The sequence below is a fragment of the Durio zibethinus genome, chromosome 10 (assembly GCF_047325235.1).
Source record: "Durio zibethinus cultivar Kanyao isolate XHJ-2024 chromosome 10, ASM4732523v1, whole genome shotgun sequence".
Classification (NCBI taxonomy): Eukaryota; Viridiplantae; Streptophyta; class Magnoliopsida; order Malvales; family Malvaceae; genus Durio; species Durio zibethinus.
In genome coordinates, this window is record NC_143171.1 from 5,057,405 (window position 1) to 5,068,618 (window position 11,214).

Genomic DNA, 11,214 nt, shown 5'->3' on the forward strand with positions numbered 1-11,214 from the left:
AGTTTACTGCTAAATAAACCAGGTATGTAATTTATGATTCTATATCACTGGGAAAAGAAATTAGAAATAAAAAAAGGGGAAAAAGTCTCAAAGATTAACACAAAACAATAATTTTATACTTACGTTGGACAATACAGTGGTTTATAAAATTGAGTTGTGTGAATCACAAAGAAAAAGTTTAAGGTATAACTCCATTTGTATTTGATAGCCAAAACAAATAAGACAAATAAACTCAATAATTTGGAATATAAATGTTCTTATTGTATAACTAAGATTGATGAAATTGGCTTACAAAAGATAAGAGATTAAATAGATGTTTGTTTAAAAAGAAAATATCAAACTATTGTAAATATGAGATTTATAAATGTCTGAGTTCTGAAAAATTATTCCCGTTGATAATACTATTTATAAATTGTTTGAATTTATAATGTAATAAGTTAATGCAAGTTTATTATATGCAATGAATATATAATTTCATGAAGAATTGTGACTAATGTACTGTAAAATAAATTAAGTATATATATATTTATTGTATCCCCATATTTTTTAAATTTTATGTTAGTATCTCTAACTAAAATTTGGCTAATAATTTAGGCTAATTAGATGATTGATTAAAATAAAATGCATGTCATTAAAAATATTGAAACATTTGTCGATATTAGCATTTTGAAGGATGCTCATCAATGCCTAATTAGCCATGTTTATAAATTAGAAAAGAACATGCAAACTTAATGTTTCAAAGGCACCAATTCATGCATGTGTTTAATTTCATTTTGTGATGGCATGGAGAATATTGGTATAGTTTACCATATATTACAAAAATGAAATGAATGGGATGAAATTTTCTTTCTTACACATATAAAAAAGATATGGACTATGGAGATAGAATGCCATCATCCAATTAATACATTATTGGTTAAAGATAATGAAGACATTTTTACTTCTTGTACCTGAAAAAATAGCCTTTGCCAAGTGTTAAAATGAAATGTGCACGAGTTTCTATGATTTTCAATAATTTCATGACAATGACAATGATGTAGTTGGTTATATACCATATTAGCATATGAGCTTAAATAATAATATTCGCTTGTGAAAGCTTAAAGCCTTGGAGTTTGCCAATCAATGATTTAACTAATACAAATTTATTATGAGTTTTTGCATGAAATATGAATAGAACTCATATTATAATTATTGTTTATGCTATTTTATAAAAATGATTCTTTGGATTCATGTTTTATTACTTATGTTGATATGGTGATCTAGATATGAACATATTGATCACAAAATAATTGTAAAAGTATTTGAAATTGAAGTTAAATATACTATGGACTCTTATTGTACATAGACATATTGGTCTTATGAGTAAAGTTTGAATTTATTATATATCCAAAAATGTTATGACCAATTAAAAGTGGTAAATAATATAGATACATACTTAGGCTGCACAATGATAGAGAAATAAAGTTCTCATAAAAATTTGAAATTAAGTTTAGAGGTTTCGATAGCCATGAACTTAGAATTGGCTATTGGACAATTAATATATGCATTTTAAAACTCATGAGAACTTTACTAGCAAATCTACATGATTCGTAGGTATGATAAGGATTATTATGATTGGCTTAGAATGGCCATAAGCCAAAACTGATGCCATAATCTTGATCATATTGTGGTAATATTTTGTTATGTATATAGTTTAATTCATGGATTATACAAATGACTTTTCATCTATGATTTTATTAAAAGTTTTGAAATATAACAAAAATTTTGAAGTATATTTACTTTATATGCTATTAGTGATTCAAAAATCTTATGAATATGAAAACTTTTATAATAGTAAAAAGAATGTTATTTAATTTATTTGGGTGATAAAAATGATTTTGTTCATGGTAATAAAAAATTATTAATAGTATCAATTATGAAATAGATTCATATAAGTATTTATGAATTGACATAAAAAATCTTAAAATGAGACTATAGACCCATGATTATATTTAAAATCTACTTATTGATGTAAATTATTGAATTAAAATATAAAAGTTTTAGAATTTTTATGAAAAAGAAATATTAAGATATAGAATATTTGCTAGTTATCTTTCACTAATAATGGATTTAAATACCTCATACTTTAAAAAAAAAAAAAACTATAAAATAGTGAAAAGATAAATAAAATAACAATTTGATTAAATATATATGATATCTTGATAATTAAATGGGATATTCTTTAATAAAAGAATGCATATTTGCACATGGTGGGGATGATAAGAATAAAAAAAATAAAAATACTATCATAGTATTGTAAGATTTTAGTATAATTTTATGCGTAAATGATACGAACTAATAAGTTTAGTACACTTATTAAAGTAAAATCATAAAAAGCTCTTTAAAAAAATCTAAAGTAATAAAGATATAATGGAAACTTTACCTATATAAACATAAAAGTGGTGTCGCTTCAATAAGAAGAATTGGGATATCTTTTGTAAATGTTTATAAATAGGATAAGCATATGATCATAATATTGCTAAAGCGGTTACAAATCTCTTATAGAAAAATAAATAAGTATTATGAGTGTTATATTTTCAATTATAACATTAAGAGTTGTGATTTAATTTACAAACACAATCAATTTCGTTATAATTCTAAGATATATTCGATAATTGAAGGTTTAAATCGAAATATACATTTTTACATTTATAATATTTATTTGTGTGGAAGGTTAAAGATTAAGCACCAACATTCCAAACTAGTGAGAGATTGTTGGTAGTTTAAAATGTGGTGCATTCCACATTGAATAGAAATATTTAATTATTGATGAATAAAATTAAATTTTATATTAATTTTATTCATATTTTAAATAATTGTGTTTAAATAAAAATAATTATCATACGATAAATGATCATAATTATTTGAATATAAATAGATTATTATTCTAAAAGTAATGATTATATAAAATGTTATAACCATTTGAATAAAAAATTATATCTATTCATTAATTATAAATAAATATTTTAATATAACCATTTTTATTACTTTTATTTGGAGAGTTTTGAGATTTTGTTATATTTTAAAGGAATAATTACTTTTAAAAAAGTATTTTTTACTCTTTAAAAAATAAATTTTTTAATTATTTTTTTTAACAATATTTTGTAAGTAAGATGAGTATCGGGAAATTTCACCTCTAACTACTTGATGCTTGACACAATGATACTGGAAACAGCCTCGTTTGCTCCAACTACTTCGAAATAAATATATACTGATGTACAAATTTGTTCGTGATAGAATCACTCGCAAGTAATCGATTTTGTTTTCTAAATTTATTCCAATAAGTTAGTTTTTTCTTTTTCTTTTTTTTTTGAAAATAAAGGCCAAGAAAAACGCTACTTTGCTCAGGCAGCAGCCTCACTAACAGCCTTACAAAAAGCAAAAGGCAATGATAGAAGTAAACTTTAATTGTCTTAACATAAGATGGTATTGTTGAAGAAAACTGGAAGCCATAATCCTCGTCCAAGCATTAATGATCATTGGGAGAGGAGAGACTGAGATTTGCAGTTTTCTGTTCTTGTAAGGGTTCAAGGGCCGATGGGTCACCCTTTCATCGACATTCGACCACCAATTAATTTGCATGGTTATAGGTGATTTGCCTAGTTCAAGGCCCAAGAAGCAAAGGTTAGGCGCAAGGAAGAACAAATTGGGTAATGGACCCGCTTTCATCCACCTATTTCCATGGTTAAATTGGTTTTTTAGATTGACCTGGAAAAAGAGGCCCATTTCTAAGGAATGAAAAACCATCAACACGGTCTAGGAATTCAGGGGCATGTGTGGAACCACGTGCCCACACGAAGATCAAGGCAACACTTACGGTCTCCTACCGACTTAGAAGTTCAACTTTCCACAAGCATTTTCTTCTCTTCCAAGTTTTGTATGCTTCCCATTCATCAAGGCAAGAGTCAGTTCTCTCTTGTATCAAACAAAAAATTTCAAACCCCATTTAATACATTTTGGAATGTTCAACGCCAAACATCTGTTGGGTTATATTAAATGTCCTTCATGTTCGAGTTGCAAAAAGAATCAGTTGGAGGTTTTGGAACATTAGATTGTATTAATGGCATTCACATTACAGTCTCACAGGATCAACTTTATTCCCCCAATGAAATGGTATTATGAACCCCAAGCAATCTCACTTCATTAAAAATTAGATTTTCTAATAATTTAATCTCATGTTTCCTTATCTCAATCTAGGACATAACTCAAGACAAAAAAACTGCTGAAAATCTAACCAAGGCGTTGACAGGCTGCCTGAAAAAAGGTTGGGTAATGAGTTTATGGGAGAAACTGTTAAACCTCGTCGGATGACCCGGCTGTATTTTAAGGCTCATTATTTGAAGTCAGATCAGACCAGGCCGTGACTTCCTATTCACGGGGCTAAATGCGTCTCCCATTAGTCAAAAGATTAAACAGTTCATGTCCCTCTTTGTCTCTCTTTGTGTTAGTATGATTGTACACTCAAAAAAGAGTGATTAATAATAAGTGGCTAACCATGTGGGATTACAGGTTAGATTTAACTTTTCTAACGGGACTTGATTTGGCTTTTTGGCAATGACAAAAAGCAGGGCGCCATTGTCCCACCAACGGCAGAAGATTGCAGGAATTTGGCAACCTAGTCATAGTCTCTCGAATATCAACCAAGGAAAAGCTCAATTATTTGTTGCACGCATTTATTAAGTCGTCCTGGAAATTTTTTGTGCAAACCTTATTTTATCAAGAAATTTATGCCCGACAAAATTTTAAGGCCAACCAAATTTCACCTAAAAGGAACACATTGGCTGTTTTTATATCCCATCACTATATCAATCATCAGGTTATGTGAGAGGAGTATCAGCAGAATTAGAAAAATATATACCACCATGAAATTTCCAAACCATCTTTTCTTCCATGCTTTTTTTGCAAAGAAAACCATCGACGAAAAAAGTAAGTGTAGATAATAAAATTTTGATTTTAAAATTATTAAAAATATATTTTAAAATAATATATAAATTAATTAAATTAAAGTTCGAATTTTCTTTCACGTTTCTTTTAGATTAAAGTAATATTACTGGGGTGGCGTGACTTAATGACACTTGAGCAAAAAGGCATGAAAATATTGCTCCGCCAATAATCTTCTCTCTGATATAATTACAAAATTTCAGCCTTTGATATTCTCCTAAATCTCCCGAGTCTTAACTTTGAACTTGTAATTATCAAGCCAGGTTAAATTCTAGTTAGATAGTGGTTGGCTGTCGAAGGAATGGTTTTTTTTCCTACCTTTTTTTGGTACTTTCCAAGGAAACTGTAAGAAGATAAATACGGCAAGAATTGAGTTGGCATGACTCGCACTCACACAATGCAAGCAAGTACAGTACATATTTATCAGGTAAATTTTTCTAAGTCGTTTCAACTGAAAGTAGTAGCCACTAGCTACCATTTTCTTGTTAGAAATATTTTAATATAGGGACAATAACATCAACTTCTTGGTTGTTGTATTCTGGCCATCAAAAATAATCCTTTTCATTGTTCACAAACAGGCAGTTAAGATTCTGATAATGGTAGTGCTTTAAGCCAAAATTTTCTATTATCCTGTTTATAAATTATCTACAAGGATAGGGTGGTTTGCAACTGCTAAATTTGTTGAAAAAAGAGGTAGGTTTTTTAAATTAAATGATCGACACTAAAAAAAAATTAATTTTGAATAATTGCATATAAATTGCTTTATTTTTATTAAATTCAATCAATTTTTTAATAGACTTACAAGGTAATTAATATGAGTAAAAAATTCAACTAATTAAAGAATATGAAGCATAAAAATAAAACAGTTAACAAATAATGAGAAAAGTAAAGAAATAGTGGCTAATATTAAGAATCACCCAATCATCTTCAATAAATAACTATCAATTATATCTTAAGAACCAGGACATTGAGTCCAAACATGAACTAAATTTTGGATCACTTTTCAACATTCCTCTTTATTCAAAATCATATACTCTTAGATGTAATCTAAAATAAAAAAATTTTTCTCTTGAAAGCGTTTTGGTGAGAAGATCTGCTAGCTGTTCATCCGTTTCACAATACTCCATTTTAATTATGCCATCTACAACTAAGTCACGAATAAAATAAAAGCAAATGTCGATGTGTTTTGTTTTCTCATGAAATGTCATATTCTTTGTCATAGCAATTGTTGACTTATTGTCACAAAAAAGTTTAATTGCTTTATCTTGAACCTGACAAAGATCTACAAGAAGTCTATTAATCTAAATTGCTTGATAAGTTACTAAAGTTGCTACTATATACTCAACTTATAAAGATGATAAAGCTATTGTAGCTTTTTTTTTTAACTTCATGTGATGGCACTTGATCAAAGAGTGAAAACACTTGTTGAAATACTTTTTCTATCATCCAACGAATATGCCTAATAGCTATTTGTAAATCCATATAATCTAAAGTTTGTAATTTGCTAATACAAAATCCCAAAATCACTAGTTCTAGCGATATAGCGTAAGACTCTTTTTGTTGCTTCAAGATGATGTTTTATGGGACTTTGCATAAACCTGGAGATTACACCAACAGAAAATGCAATATTTGGTCTAGTATGGGCTAGATAAATCAAACCTCCTATTAAGCTTTTAAAAGTCATTACATCAGCCTTTTTAAACCATCTTTAAGTTGTAACTTTGAACATGAGTGTGGCAGCTGGACTGTAATTAAGCAAATTAAATCTTTTGAGTAAATCCATTACATACAAATGAAAATTCCATCAACACCTTGCTGCACCTCAAGCGCCAAAAAATAATGCAACAAACTCTTGTCTGACATCTTAAATTTTTTCATCATGTTAGATTTAAATTTAGCAATAAGCGAATCACATGAGCTCATATAAATAATATCATCAACATAAAAGTAAACAATTATAAGATCATCTCTTCCTTGCTTTTTCACATAAAGAGTAGGCTCATTCTCACTTCTTATGAAGCCATCGTGACAAAAATAGCTATCAATCTTACTATACCATGTTGTGATGCTTGTTTTAGCTCGTAAAGTACCTTTTTTAGCTTATACACCTTTGTCTTCTTACTTTTGATCACAAATTTTTCAGGTTGACTGACATACATCTCTTCTTTCAAGTCTCCATTTAAAAAGACAGATTTAACATCAAATTGATAAGTAAGCCAATGAAGTTGTACAGCCAATGCTAAAATAATTCTCACAGTTTCAAAATCAAGCAATCGGAGAAAAAGTTTTTTCAAAATCAATACCTTGTTGCTGCGAGTATCTTTTTGTCACCAACCAAGCTTTGTTCTTTTGTATGGTTCCATCAACATAGTACTTCATTTTGAACACTAATTTGAGGCTAATTGTATTTTTGCTTTTAGGTAGATCTATCATCTCTTATGTTTCATTTTTTTGGATTGCCATCATCTCTTATTATATTGCATTATGCCATTTTTCTTGGTTTATTGCTTCTTCAAAAGTTGTAAGATCTAAAACAAAGAGAGCAAATTGACCAGTTTCATAAATATCCTTCAAAGATCTAAATTTTTTTGGAGGTATTTCATTTGATAATTCTTCCAAAGAAGGTGAACTGCTATGTCATGAAGTTGGAAGTAAATAGTGTAATAAGGAAGCCGGTGAATAAGAACTAATTGAAGAGGTTATGGGAGTTGATTCAGCACATTCATTTACTACGTTCTCACTTGGATTCTCACTTTCACTTAAAATTAGAATTTGAGTTGTCTCATTTATACCATTTCACTTTCAACTTGTATCTTCATTAAAGATCACATTTTTGCTAATAATCATCTTGCCACTAAGAGGATTATATAAATAATATACTTTGGATTGAGTGCAATATCCCACAAAAATACATTTTTAAATTTCTTCTCAAGTTTGTGACGAACCTGAGAATTAATTAAAGCATATGCAACACAACCAAAAATTTTTAACTGACTTACCGTCGACCTTGTATCTTTCCAAGCTTTATAAGGTATTTGGTTGAATATTGCTTTTGTAGGAGAAAAATTCAGCAAGTAAACAATAGTTGCCACAGCTTCAGTCTAAAAATGATTCGATAATTCTTTTGCTTGCTATAAGCTTCTAGCCATTTTCACAATAGTATAATTTTTTCTTTCAACTACATCGTTGCCATTTTTCTCACAAAAAAGATTAAACTCAATAGATAAAAGTTATCCTCCTCGATCAATGCGAAGAGTCTTTATGAAAGCTTCATTTTGTTTCTCCACAAGAGCTTTGAATTTTTTGAAACTCTTAAAAGTCTTTGACTTGTCAGTTAGAAAATAAACCCAACTCATTCGACTACAATCATCAATGAAAAGTAAAAAATACTTATTCCTATGAAGTGATATAGTTCTCATAGGCCCACATAGATTGGCATGTATCAATTTATGGCATTCAAAGCTCTTCATGACTATCCATTTGGAAATAACTTTCTTACTTGTTTCCTATAAATACACCTTTCATATAAATTAAAAGATCCAATTTGAAGCAATCTAAGAATCATACATTTCTTACTTAGTAACTGCAAACCTTTGATCTTGAGATGTTTTTATAGTAGATGTCACAATTTCAATTAATCTAACAATAAGAAAACTTACTTTTTCACATTAAAAATTTTAAGTGAAAACGTATTATTTTCTGTCATATGCACATTCACCATAGGTTGACTAAATTTATCTTTAATCATATATACTCCATTTTCAAACACAATTGCACATCTACCAACCGTTAGTTATCCAATACTCAATAAACTATTCGCCAAATTAAGAAAAAAAAAGATATCAAAAAGTAATTTTATTTTATTATTGCTTGCCTCCACTGCAACTGTATCTTTTCCTTTAACTTGCATTTACTTGTTATCCCTAAATCTGACTTGCAATTGTTGTGACTTGTCAAGTTCCTTAAACAATGATTTATTGGAGGTCATATGATTTGAGCACTCATTATCCATAAACTAAACATCATTTGAAACTTTATTAGTAGAAAAATAAGCCATGATTAACTTACTTTTTTTGCTTTTTTCCTCTGCATAGCTCATTTGGTTCCAACAATTTACCTTTGCATGCCTAAATTTCTTGCAATTGTAACATTGGACAGCGCTCATATTCCCTTTTTGCTTACCAACAGACTATCTCTCTTGTCCATTAGAATTGCCTCTTCTTTTACCTTTGCCATGTCTTTTTCCACGAAAGCCTCATCTGCCATGTCCTCTACCAACAGACACTTTCTTTTTAAGTTTTTTCAATTTCATTTGAAATGCCTTCTCATCAGTCTTCTCTTGTGATCTATTCAGTCTTGCCTCATGAGCTTACAAAGAATCAATTCATTCATCAAAAAAAAAAAATAGACAAATCTTTAGACTCTTTTATTGTAGCAAATCAAACTTTGGAGTTAGGCTTCATAAAACTTTGGAAACAATAGTCTTGTTAGTAATCTTTTCACCATAAGATCTCAATTATTCTAGAAAGAAAATCTTGCATTATTTTCTTATTTGTCATCATTAAAGTTTCAAACTCATGTTAGAAAATTTGGAGTTTCATAGCAACAACCTTTGAAGAGTCTTAAAACTCTTTCTGTAAGGTTTTTCAAACTTCATTTGAAGTGTTAGCTATAATAATCCTATAAAAAATCTTATGAACTGTTTGTTGAATGATAAATAGTATTTTGGAATCTTTCTTCTTGTTGTCCTTCAATCATCTTTCATCGTTATCATTCTCATCATATCCAGTTTCTACAAAATTTTAAAGATCTTGAAATTTGAAAAGTATTTATAGATGCTTCAAGAATGTTTTTCATCTAACACAAGAATGAGAACATGGGCTACATTTAAATTGCCATTAACTGTCATTGTTGACAATTCAACGAATACAAAAAATAGGTAAAGATATTAAGCCTCTGATACCAAAATTATTAGGAAATAAGGTAGGTTTTCTGAATTATATCAACAACACAAAAGTAAAAACCAATTTTGGATAATTGCACCTAAATTGCTATATTTTAATTAAATTCAATCAATCTTTTAATAGGTTTATAAGATAACTAAGACGAGTAAAAAACTAACTAAAGAAAATGAAGCATAAAAATAAAACAACTAACAGATAATGGGAAAAGTGAAAAAATAATGACTGAATATTAAAAATCACCCAATCACATATAATACCTAACTACCAATTATATCTTACGAATTAGGATATTAAACCTAAACGTGAACTAAACTTTTCAACATAAATAGCATGTTTGGAAATTGATAGATTCTTTGGTTTCGTGTCTATGAAGGGAGGAAGAAACACGATCCGCCTAATTGAGATTTGAGAGGTGGTGAAGAAAAATGTAAAAGCTGTTTAATTGAAGCAACTTTAGGAATGGAGAATTCTTTTGACTCCAAAACGGATGACTTTAAAGCCACTTATTTTTTTTTATAAGAAAAAATTTAAGAGTAGATAAAATGTTTAATCTCTTAGGTCAAGATAAATTGTACTGTACCTGACAGTCTAAGATAGATAATTATAAGTCGTGCATTTGAGATGACTTTAATAAGTGACCATCAACAAGACTCGAATTCAAAACTTCTTTATCTAAGAAAACGAATCTAACCGATTAAACTAACCATTTATTTTTTTAACCTAGCATTGAAGTTTTCCATTTTTCCTTTGTATTTTAGGATTCTATTTTGGTATTTTTCTGGAAATTTCACCCAAAGTATAGATGAAAAAGATGGAAAGTTATACTGTAGAAGAAATGATGCCAATTACTGCCAAACGTTATCCTGTTGCTTTCCTTTTTTTTTTACCTGATGGTTGATGTTCATTAGCAAGCTGTCAAAATCTTTGACCAAAGCGCCAGGTGGATCCGATGGACCTTTTCAATAGTTTCTTTTCATCTTAAAAAAAAAAAAAAAAAAACAGCCATGAGCAAATTCCCACACTCGCAAGCCTCTCTACTGTATTGTTGACATTACAGGCTTTTTAACCATAAAAGAAAAAGTTCAATGCTTTAGAGCATTTCCATCCATTTCCTTTATGTATTTTTATTCACTTTCAATGGAAGAAAAGAGGAATTATGAAAAAAAAGGAAGAAAAAAGGCCCTGCATTATTAATAGAGAGGTACTGGAAAGTAAAAGAGTTACCTAATCTTGTTTATGCATTGCAAAGTAAGTGGAGCACACCAAGCAA